We start from the raw sequence: 10000 nt of genomic DNA, 5'->3' as shown, positions 1-10000 counted from the left end.
CTCTCCTTCCCCTTTTCTCAGCCGTCCCTTACACACCCTTCATTCCCATTACTTCCCCTTCCTCTCCCCTTTGCACGTGTTTCAATTTACCCACTTTGCCTTTCCCTCCCCTTCTCCTTCGCCTGGCTCGCCTTCTCTTCATCACACACTCACTCTCCTTCCCTTCCTCAGAGTGCCAATAGGAACACTCAAATTGACAGGTTTATTATTGTTTTCTGTCACTTCACTTATGGATCAATGTAGGGTTAATTTATGTATGGGTGTTTTGTTTTTGTTTCTGTCTGTCTGTCCGCTTCTTTCTTTTTTTCTCTCTCTTTCTTTCACTCATTCACTCATTTATTCATTCATTCACTCACTCATATGCTAGCTCATTCACTCTCACTCTCACTCACTCACTCACTCATGCAGTCAGTCAACCTAACATCAATTAATCAACCAAACTAATCAGATATTCTCTCTCTCTCTCTCTCTCTCTCTCTCTCTCTCTCTCTCTCTCTCTCTCTCTCTCTCTCTCTCTCTCTCTCTCTCTCTCTCAGGTCCCAGACAGGTGAATCCCAATCAACACGTGTGCATGTCGCCAGTGTTGCCAATTACCGGCGCGCGTCACCTGCGGCGTGCCATCACCAACCAGGAATGTAATAAGCGGCAACACGGCAGGATGGACAGGTGGGCAGGTGGGCAGGGTGGGCAGGTGGGCAGGTGATATTAATGAGCCGATTATCGCCTGTGCTCTCAATCATGTCTTTTGTTCTGATTTGCTTCACTTTTTCTTTCATTTTTTTTTCGTTTTTATTTTTCGTCATTCATTTTTTTTTATATCTGTTGTTTTCGTTTTACTTTTCTTCTCAGTCCTCCTTGATTTTCAGATTTGCTTATTTAATTATTTTACTTTTTTTTTTCTCCGTCTACTTTTTCTTTCCGGCATTTTTTTTTGTTTATTTTCCATCTTTCATTTTCTTTTCTTTTAGATTTGTTGCTTTCGTTTTATTTTTTTCGTCTCGCAATCCTCTTTTCTTTCAGATTTGCTTATCATTTCTTTTTATTTTTTTCCGTGCGTTTAATTTCCTTCGTTGCGTTTCCCCTCGTCTACTCTTCTTCCTTTACATTACACTGGCGGTGAGACGTGTAATGATTTTCAGAGCAACACAATCGCTAGTTTTCCGTTCGTACAATTATAAAGAGTTTTAAAAATAGTATCTGATCATATTTCAAGATTTCTTTGGCACATTTCGCTCGACAGTATCTCCTTAACAATGCTGCTGCTTTGAAATGCAACATGATCTGTATATTTTTCCTCACAGAATTCTTGGTAATGTTTTGCTCATTAAATTTTTCTTCGAATTAAGGAAACTCAAGATAAATTCCAAGCCTTCATTATCTGTAAACCTCCACTAATTGTTAAAGTTTGAAAAATAAGCAGAAATAAGTAGTACCTATTATTAGTAACGGTTGAATAGCTGAAGTTATTCTTTTTTCATAAAAAGTTTGCAATCGTGTATTTTATTGTATGATTTTTCACAATATCAATTTGAACGTATCACTTTCAAACCTGAACTATCTATCAATACTCTTAACTATCTTCAGTAATAGTTGAATAGCTAAAGTGAACAAAAAACAACTGGAAAACGAAAACATTTGAAACACACATCACTGGAACCCATCGACACATCAACACATCCACACACCATTACCAAACACAAGCCATCACCTCTCTAACGCCATCTAACGTCCTGCAATCATCACTAACCATCACCTCCCATTTTCTTTCTCCAAACTACGACCATAAGATTAACCATAAAAAAAACAGCGATCTAATTTCCTGGATAACTACCCATTCCAGCCGTCCTAACAACCCCCTGATTAATTCCACGGTGATTACTGAGGAATCCATTACGATGTGGCGATTAATTCAGATTAGTAACAACGATTATTATAAGCGGACGAGAGCTTTATATTTTGGAAGGTACTTTATTTTTGGGACTATCATGTTACATCTAATTTCCCGTATTTTCTGGCTTTCATTTCCTGGGGGCGGTAAGGGAGTGAGGAGAGGAGGGAGGGAGGGAGAGGAGAGAGGGCCATGAAGTGAGGAGGCGAAGGGAAGAGGGGATGTAGGAGGAAAGACCGGGAGGAGGAGGGATGGGAGGCAATGGGTGGAGGGATACTGTAGGGGAGGAGCGGGGGTGACCAAGACTGGGTGGGGGAGGAATAGGATGGTGGTAAGCGAGGAGGGGAGAAGGGGGCATAGAGGGGGATAGGGGGGGAAAGAAGGGTCTGGGTGGGGGGGGTCTCCTCTCAACCTGACGCGGCCGGAACTTCCAAAAAAACGCACCATTCAGTCCCAGTCCTCAATAAGCAGCGTCGGCCAATCCCCTTCGGCCTCCGCGACCCTGGCAGCCAATCAGCGCGCCGCCCCGGGAGCCTCGCCAGCAGGGAGCCTCAATAACACCAGGTTGGATTATGGTGATTTTTCTTCTTTTCTCCGCCAGCCTCTCGTGACGCGCCATTAAAGCTTCAATTCTTCACCAACATTACAATATGTGAAAATTCCCAGCCAAAGTAAATGTTGATCTTTAATTTCCTGAGTTATTTGCATTGATCTGTTTCTGACGCTTTTTTTTTTTTTTTTTTACTTATCAGTTGAAACCACGTCACTCTCAAAGCCAGACCATGTTTCATTTTCAGTTCTTCACCTGAATTACAATTTGAAAAGATAAACACTGATTTCCATTTTTTCCCTCCATAAAAAAAAAAAAAAAGTGGTTTGCAAGCGTGACAAAACACCTGAAAAATTCCCACTCTCCAATTAAACCTGTAACTGCATACAACACCACACCTGCTCTTCTGTCTGAGTAACACAACATGATTTTGCCCAAAAAAGAGTGAAAAACAAGAGCATTGGCAACATCTCAAACACCTGTCCTTTAACAACACGGACACACCTATAACTCTGCCAACACATCAAACACCTATTCTCCACAAACCACAGAACCACCAGCCACGGGACACCTCAGCCCTGTCACACTCGGAAACAGATTCGGAAAAACTTCTGCACTACATCTCCGCTACATTCAGTAGGCTCTACTTAAGATTACAAGGGTTATCGAGTTTTTATGGTTCCAGTGACAGATTAACAAGATTCCTGCAATATCAACATCAAAAACAGTCTTGAAAATCCTGCTAATCATATTTATGGCCTTGGAAAATAGTCGTGGTGAGAGAGAGAGAGAGAGAGAGAGAGAGAGAGAGAGAGAGAGAGAGAGAGAGAGAGAGAGAGAGAGAGAGAGAGAGAGAGAGAGAGAGAGAGCCAAAGAGCAAAACATTTCAAAATACGGGCCACGGAGCTACGCAGGAATCCTCTAGGCCGCGAGTCAAGCCTGAGTGGGGGCGCGGCAGGGGATGCTCCGCGGTGGCCCTGGTCGATAAATGGGCACCTGGGGAAATCTGGGTAAGGTAAAGGGCGGGAAGCAGAACGCCAGTGTGCCCTGTCCTGCGTCCCGGGTCACGAGGTCATTGCACTGCGGGGAAGAGGCGCCGTGGGGGAGAGGAAGCGTGTAGGAAGACCGCGACTGGAGGAAAGAAAGCGTGCAAGACAATGGCATCGGGAAAGATAAGAGAAAATGAGGAGTAGAAGAAAGAGAAAACGGGGAATATAGAAAAGAAAACGGGGAATATATAAAAAAAGAAAACGTGGAGTAGAGGGAGGAGAAAATGTGGAGTAAAGGAAAGTGAGAATAAAAAAATGAGAAAAGGTAAGAAAGCGGTGCATGGAGAAACGAGCGAGAGAGAGAGAGAGAGAGAGAGAGAGAGAGAGAGAGAGAGAGAGAGAGAGAGAGAGAGAGAGAGAGAGAGAGAGAGAGAGAGAGGTTGCTTTATTGAAGAGGCTTTAGGACGACAAAAAAAAAAAAAAAAAACGATAACAATGATCACCACCACCACCACCACCACCACCGCCATCGTCAATATCATCAGTCATCATCGTCAACAACAACAGCAATAACAACAACAACAACAACAACAACAACAACATCAACAACAACAGTAAGCAAAGAAAATCCAACAAGGGAACAGAAAAAAACAACAACAACAGAACAAACGCACAACACAAGCAAACACACACAAAAAAAAAACATCACCACTACAACATAAGAGGCAATAAACAACCAGCCAGGAAAAAAAAAAGGAAAAATAAAAAAATAAATAAATAAAGTACGTACAAAAGAAAAAGCAGATAAACAAATAAATCGTGTACTTCGGAAAGAAAAAAAAGGAAAGAAAACATCATAAAAAAAGCGAAAACATAACAAAGAAACAGCAAAGAAAAAAAAACAAGGCAATGGCAAAACAACAACAACAACAACAACAACAACAACAACAACAACAACAACAACAGGTACAAAGAACAACAATGCATCCCAAACCACTCCCTATCTTCCCTAACACCCCCTACCATCATCACCGTCTCCAACCCCCCCATCCCCCAATCCCAAACCCCTGCCCCCTGCCCCCCCTCACTCCCCTCACCCCCTCCGTCATTCCCTCGTGCCCGGAATATCAATAAACATCGACAGAACACCAATAAACATTCCGGGATTGGCTGACGACGCGCGTCCTGGGGGTCATTACTGTGGCCTGGGGAGAAGGAGGAGGAGGAGGAGGAGGAGGAAGAGGAGGAGGAGGAGGAGGAGGAGGAGGAGGAGGAATATAGGTGATTCTGCACTGTTCTTTTGTTAATGAAAGAAAGACGAGAAGTGAAGAGAAGGAGGAGGAAGAGAAGGAGGAGTTGGAGGAGGAGGAGGAGGAGGAGGAGGAGGAGGAGGAGGAGGAGGAGGAGGAGGAGGAGGAGGAGGAGGAGGAGGAGGAGGAGGAGAAAGGAAAAGAAAAAGAAAAATGGAAAAAAAAGAAAAAATGAAAAGAAAGAAAAACAGAACGAAAACAAATAAGAAGACAGCAAAAAAGGAGGAGAGTCAGAAGCAGAAGAAAGACCAGGAAACATAAGAAGCAATGAACGAGCGACGGATGGAGAAAGAGAAAAAAAAAAACGAAAAAAACGAAAATGAGCTAACGAGAGAGAGAGAGAGAGAGAGAGAGAGAGAGAGAGAGAGAGAGAGAGAGAGAGAGAGAGAGAGAGAGAGAGAGAGAGAGAGAGAGAGAGAGAGAGAGAGAGATGCACAAGAAAACAAAGCTAAAAAAAAAAAAAAAGAAGAAAAAGAGAAAGCGAAATCACAAGGCCACTCCTGGAAAGTTTTGTGAAGCAGTCCTCGTAAAATAAAACATCAACCTTAGAAAGAAAAAAAAAAAAGAGGAAAAGTATGAAAGGAGAGGCAAAAAATTAACCCCGAACATCACTTGGGCCGAGAAGAGAAGCTTGTCAACAAACTTTACATTCTAAAGAAGAAGAGGAAGAGCAAGAGGATGGAGAGGAACCGGAGAAAAGGAGACGAGGAGAGGACGGAGGGGAGGAGGAGGAGGAGGAGAACACGAGGAGAGCTGAGGACACACATGAGAAGATTTAGATGGAGGTAAAAAAAAAAAAAAAAAGTTAAGAGGAAGTATGCAGTTTAAAATTAAAATGAAGAACTTAATGCACGGGGATGCTGTAACATGTGTAATGCTGAGTCAGAGAACAACACTCGTAATGATGACGATAATAATAATAATAATAATAATAATAATAATAATAATAATAATAATAATAATAATAATAATAATAATAATAATAATAACAATAATATAACATGTCAGAACAACAACATTAACAATAATATACACACTGCAGTAAAAGAAGAACAAGTACGTACAAACATTCACTAAACAAACATTAACACACACACACACACACACACACAATAAACCGTTTATTATTATTATTATTATTATTACACACACACACACACACACACACACACACACACACACACACACACACACACACACACACACACTGTCATCTTTATCAAAACGAAACAAACTCACCACGAGAAAAAAACAATGGGAACATTTTCTTTTATTTAGGTTGATACCCTCAGCCAATCCCCTTGACACATGAAATAAGAAAAAGAAAAAAGAGAGAAAAAAAAAAAAAGAAAACATACACAGAGCGAGAGACGGACCATACACAGACATACAGACAGACAGATGCACAATCCATTAACCACAGTCTTGTAAAAAACATTAGAATCACGTGACCTGGAACATTTAAACGCGATACTTAAGCTCCAACATGACATACGCACACACAAACATACACAAATATACACGCTATCAATATTTCCCACAGTGAAACAAACAAGAGGGAGAGAAGAAAATATACATACAAACAGAGGCTACGACACCAAAAATATACTGAAACAAGATACATACATACATACATACATACATACATGGAGCAAGAACCTCACAAAAAAGACACGGACGTAAAAAATACATACCTAGGCCACAACACCAATATACAGAAAGATACAAGACACATACACACACACACATACATACATACATACATACATACAGAGACATCATCCATACAAACTGAAACCAGAACACCTAAAACATGCAATCCGACACAAGAAAGACACATACATACATACATACATGCATACACACATACAAGACCACCACAACAAAGACACGTAAAGTAAAAGAAACAGTACCATCCATACAAACCAAATCAAAACACCCAAAACACGCATTCAGACACACAGCCTTCTCAGCGCCCAGCCTCGTCAGCGGGCGCGAGGTCCCAGCGCTGCCTTACCATACCTCGTTTACGGCGGAGTCCTGTGAAAAATGTAAACACGGAATGAACAGCAGGTACTCCTCAAAGCCAAGGGGAGAGAGAGAGGGGGCGCTGACAGAGGGACGAGGCATTCACACACACACACGCACACACAAATACAAGTAAGAGGGGTAAACAAAACCAAAGACACGCACACACGTACACACACACTCTTGGTTCTAAGGAGGTGCTAATTAGTGAACTACCGACACGCTCTAAGTCAGTGGTTCTTAATCTGTGTTGGCCTGAACCGCTAGTCTCGGGTTCAGTGGACGCCTTAAACAATAAATAAAAACATTGCAATCTTGATATTTGTTTTAATTCAACTTAAGAGGAATGTTTGCTTTTTGGTGTTCCGTTAGTGTGTGGAGACTATGTTGAGACTCCGCGGCTGTGGGAAGATTAAGAACCACTGGTGTAATTGGGTGCACTGTAGTTATTGATGAACTCAGTGCTGGTCTACAGTCTACGCTACTTCAGGGACAGGGAGGGGGGTGGGAGGTAGAAAGGTGACGTGCGTAAGACAAAATAATCATATGACCACCTAAGGATGCGCCGTGTTACAATAAAGGGGATTTTTAAATCAAACGCAACACTACTTAACCCTTTAGCTGCCAGTGACATGATATTACCTGCTTACTGAGACACTATTCTACTTCACATATACAAAACTGCAGATACTTAGAGACTTATATTACTCCACCACTCCTCTTTCTATAAGTGGTGTCTTGGGAAAATATACGATAAACTTTTCTATATGACAAATTTATCAAAACTCAAGGAAAAGCCAAAGCAATCAAAGGGTTGATATAACCTTACTTCATTAACAGTAACAGGTAAGGTGAGGCAGGTGGTGGCGCTCGATTTTAAAAACTTTCTCTTCACTGTACGGCGGCACGTCCTGAGGTGGTCCTAATTGTGTTCTCTAACTCAAAGCACCATCTACTAGACACGAACTAAAGGGTGTGTCGGTGTAAGGTGTGCTAAAATCATCTATGGAATAACTCAAGGATTAAATAGTGTAGGATCTCTTCAACAAAAGGGATCTTCTATGTGAAAACTAAAGAATAATATTGATACAGTGTGTCAATAGTGTGTACAGAAGCATCACAGACTATAAAAAATGTTCTAGACAGATATGAGTAAATCTAATGACCTAAGACACACACTGATGGAAATGGAAAGAAATCTAAGAAGTCATTCAGAAAACACTACATGAATATATCACATGACAGGGGGAAAAACAAATAGGGAGCACACATAGAAGAAAATCAGAAAATACCAAAAATATGCCCAAAAATCATCAATCATTAAAATATCTAAGAATAATAGAGAGTGATTCAAAATTACGAAAGGGAAAAATAAAAGTGAAAAGTAATATTGCAAAATCTACAAAAAAATACTAGTTTGTGATAAGATAATTAAAGAAATATCTATAGACAAATTAATGTAAAATAATGTAAGTCAAAGTGATCAAGTAATTAGAATGAGTTAATACAATTTAATATAGAGAGAAGTTTCGTATAAAAAGACAAAAAAGAAAATCAGCAGAAATGTTGCAGGATAATCCAGCTAAAGAAAAATAAAACTAAATTAATACAAGGTAAAGTTTTAGAACAAGATGCAATAACACACAGAAAACCACAGAAAAGCTATACAATTATTAAATATCCACAAAGCAAACTTTATACAATGTAAATGCCAAGTCACGAATCATGCAAAGCGACATGGCGTGCAAGGAAAACACACACACACACACACACACACACACACACACACACACACACACACACACACACACACACACACACACACACACACATGCACAAAAAAGCACACTTACAAACATGCAAGAATACAGTAAAGCAGATTAGTACAGACAAAATGTGAAGCCTTTTTTTTTATTTACCTTTCTTTTTATATTTATCTTTATCACACACACACACACACACACACACACACACACACACACACACACACACACACACACACACACACACACACATTCTTTCACGGCACAACGTCATTCGCAGCTCTGGAGATTGAAGGCACGAATTTCCCGGAACGCTGATACCTCTGCCCGCTTTGGGACGCTGAAAGGGTGAACAGGAGGAGGAGGAGGAGGAGGAGGAGATAGAAGGGGAAACAGAAAGGGAGACGAGAGGGGGCAGCTGGCAATGATCAAAGGTACACGCACACACACACACACACATCTGGATCTGCCACACACACACACACACACACACACACACACACACACACACACACACACACACACACACACATGTACAGACGGGTTCACACGCACGCACGAACGAACACGATTTTACAGGCGAAATATACAGATAGAGTCTAGAGAGGCGAGGGGAGAAGGGAGGGGAAAGTGGCTTATCTTCCCCTCAGCCACGTACAGCCATCCCCTCCTCCTCCTCCTCATCCCGGCGCTTCCCCCTTTTCTCTTCTTCCACACGTTTCCTCCCTCTCTTCCTCCTTCCTCTCCGCACTTTTCCGTGCCACTCTCCTCCACACTCCTTTTCACCTTTCCCTCCTTCTCTCTCTCTCTCTCTCTCTCTCTCTCTCCTCTCTCTCTCTCTCTCTCTCTCTCTCTCTCTCTCTCTCTCTCTCTCTCTCTCTGTTCCTCCCTTCTCACACACACAAAAGACAAACTTTCCTCCATCTCCTTCTCTTCCTCCTTCTCCATAATGGTGAAACTGGAACCAAATGAATAAGAACTCAGATAAAAAAAAAGAGAAAAAAAAACACGGAATCCTGAATTAAAACCGATAACATTCTATACACCCAGACAGACAGGCAGGCAGACAGACAGACAGACAGACAATGAAGTGGCGGTCAGCTGTAATCAAAGTCCACGGGTGGCGGCTTTTCACGTTTCGTTAAAAAGAAGTTGCATCCCGTTTTCTTTTTTTCACTGTATTTCGTTTGTTCAGATACCGACGATTGGATACAGCTCTGTGATGACGAATGGTGGTGGTGGTGGTGGTGGTAGTAGTAGTAGTAGTAGTAGTAGTAGTAGTAGTAGTAGTAGTAGTAGTAGTAGTAGTAGTAGTAGTACTAGTAGTAATAGTAGTAGTAGTAGCAGGATGAGAAAAAAAAAAGAAGAAAAGGAAGACTGGGGAAAACAAAGAATTAGAAAGAGGAGAAGGACGAAGAGAAAGAGGAGGAGGAGGAGGAAGAAGAAGGAAGGGAAGGAAATAAGATGAAATT

The 10000-nt window shown here is 41.4% G+C and overlaps 1 protein-coding gene across 1 annotated transcript in view; it reads right to left on the bottom strand.

The window, feature by feature from the left end:
• LOC135089563 (cyclin-dependent kinase 14-like) overlaps window positions 1-6788 on the bottom strand; it is a 117850-nt gene extending 111062 nt beyond the window's left edge. Inside the window, exon 1 of the mRNA XM_063985267.1 lies at window positions 6760-6788. The gene's annotated coding sequence lies outside the window, so the exon portion shown is untranslated. The remainder of the gene's footprint in view (window positions 1-6759) is intronic.
• Between the last annotated feature and the right edge of the window lie 3212 nt (window positions 6789-10000).

This window comes from Scylla paramamosain, chromosome 33 (genome assembly GCF_035594125.1).
Source record: "Scylla paramamosain isolate STU-SP2022 chromosome 33, ASM3559412v1, whole genome shotgun sequence".
In the NCBI taxonomy this organism is placed as follows: Eukaryota; Metazoa; Arthropoda; class Malacostraca; order Decapoda; family Portunidae; genus Scylla; species Scylla paramamosain.
This window is presented reverse-complemented; position numbering and strand designations above follow the sequence as displayed.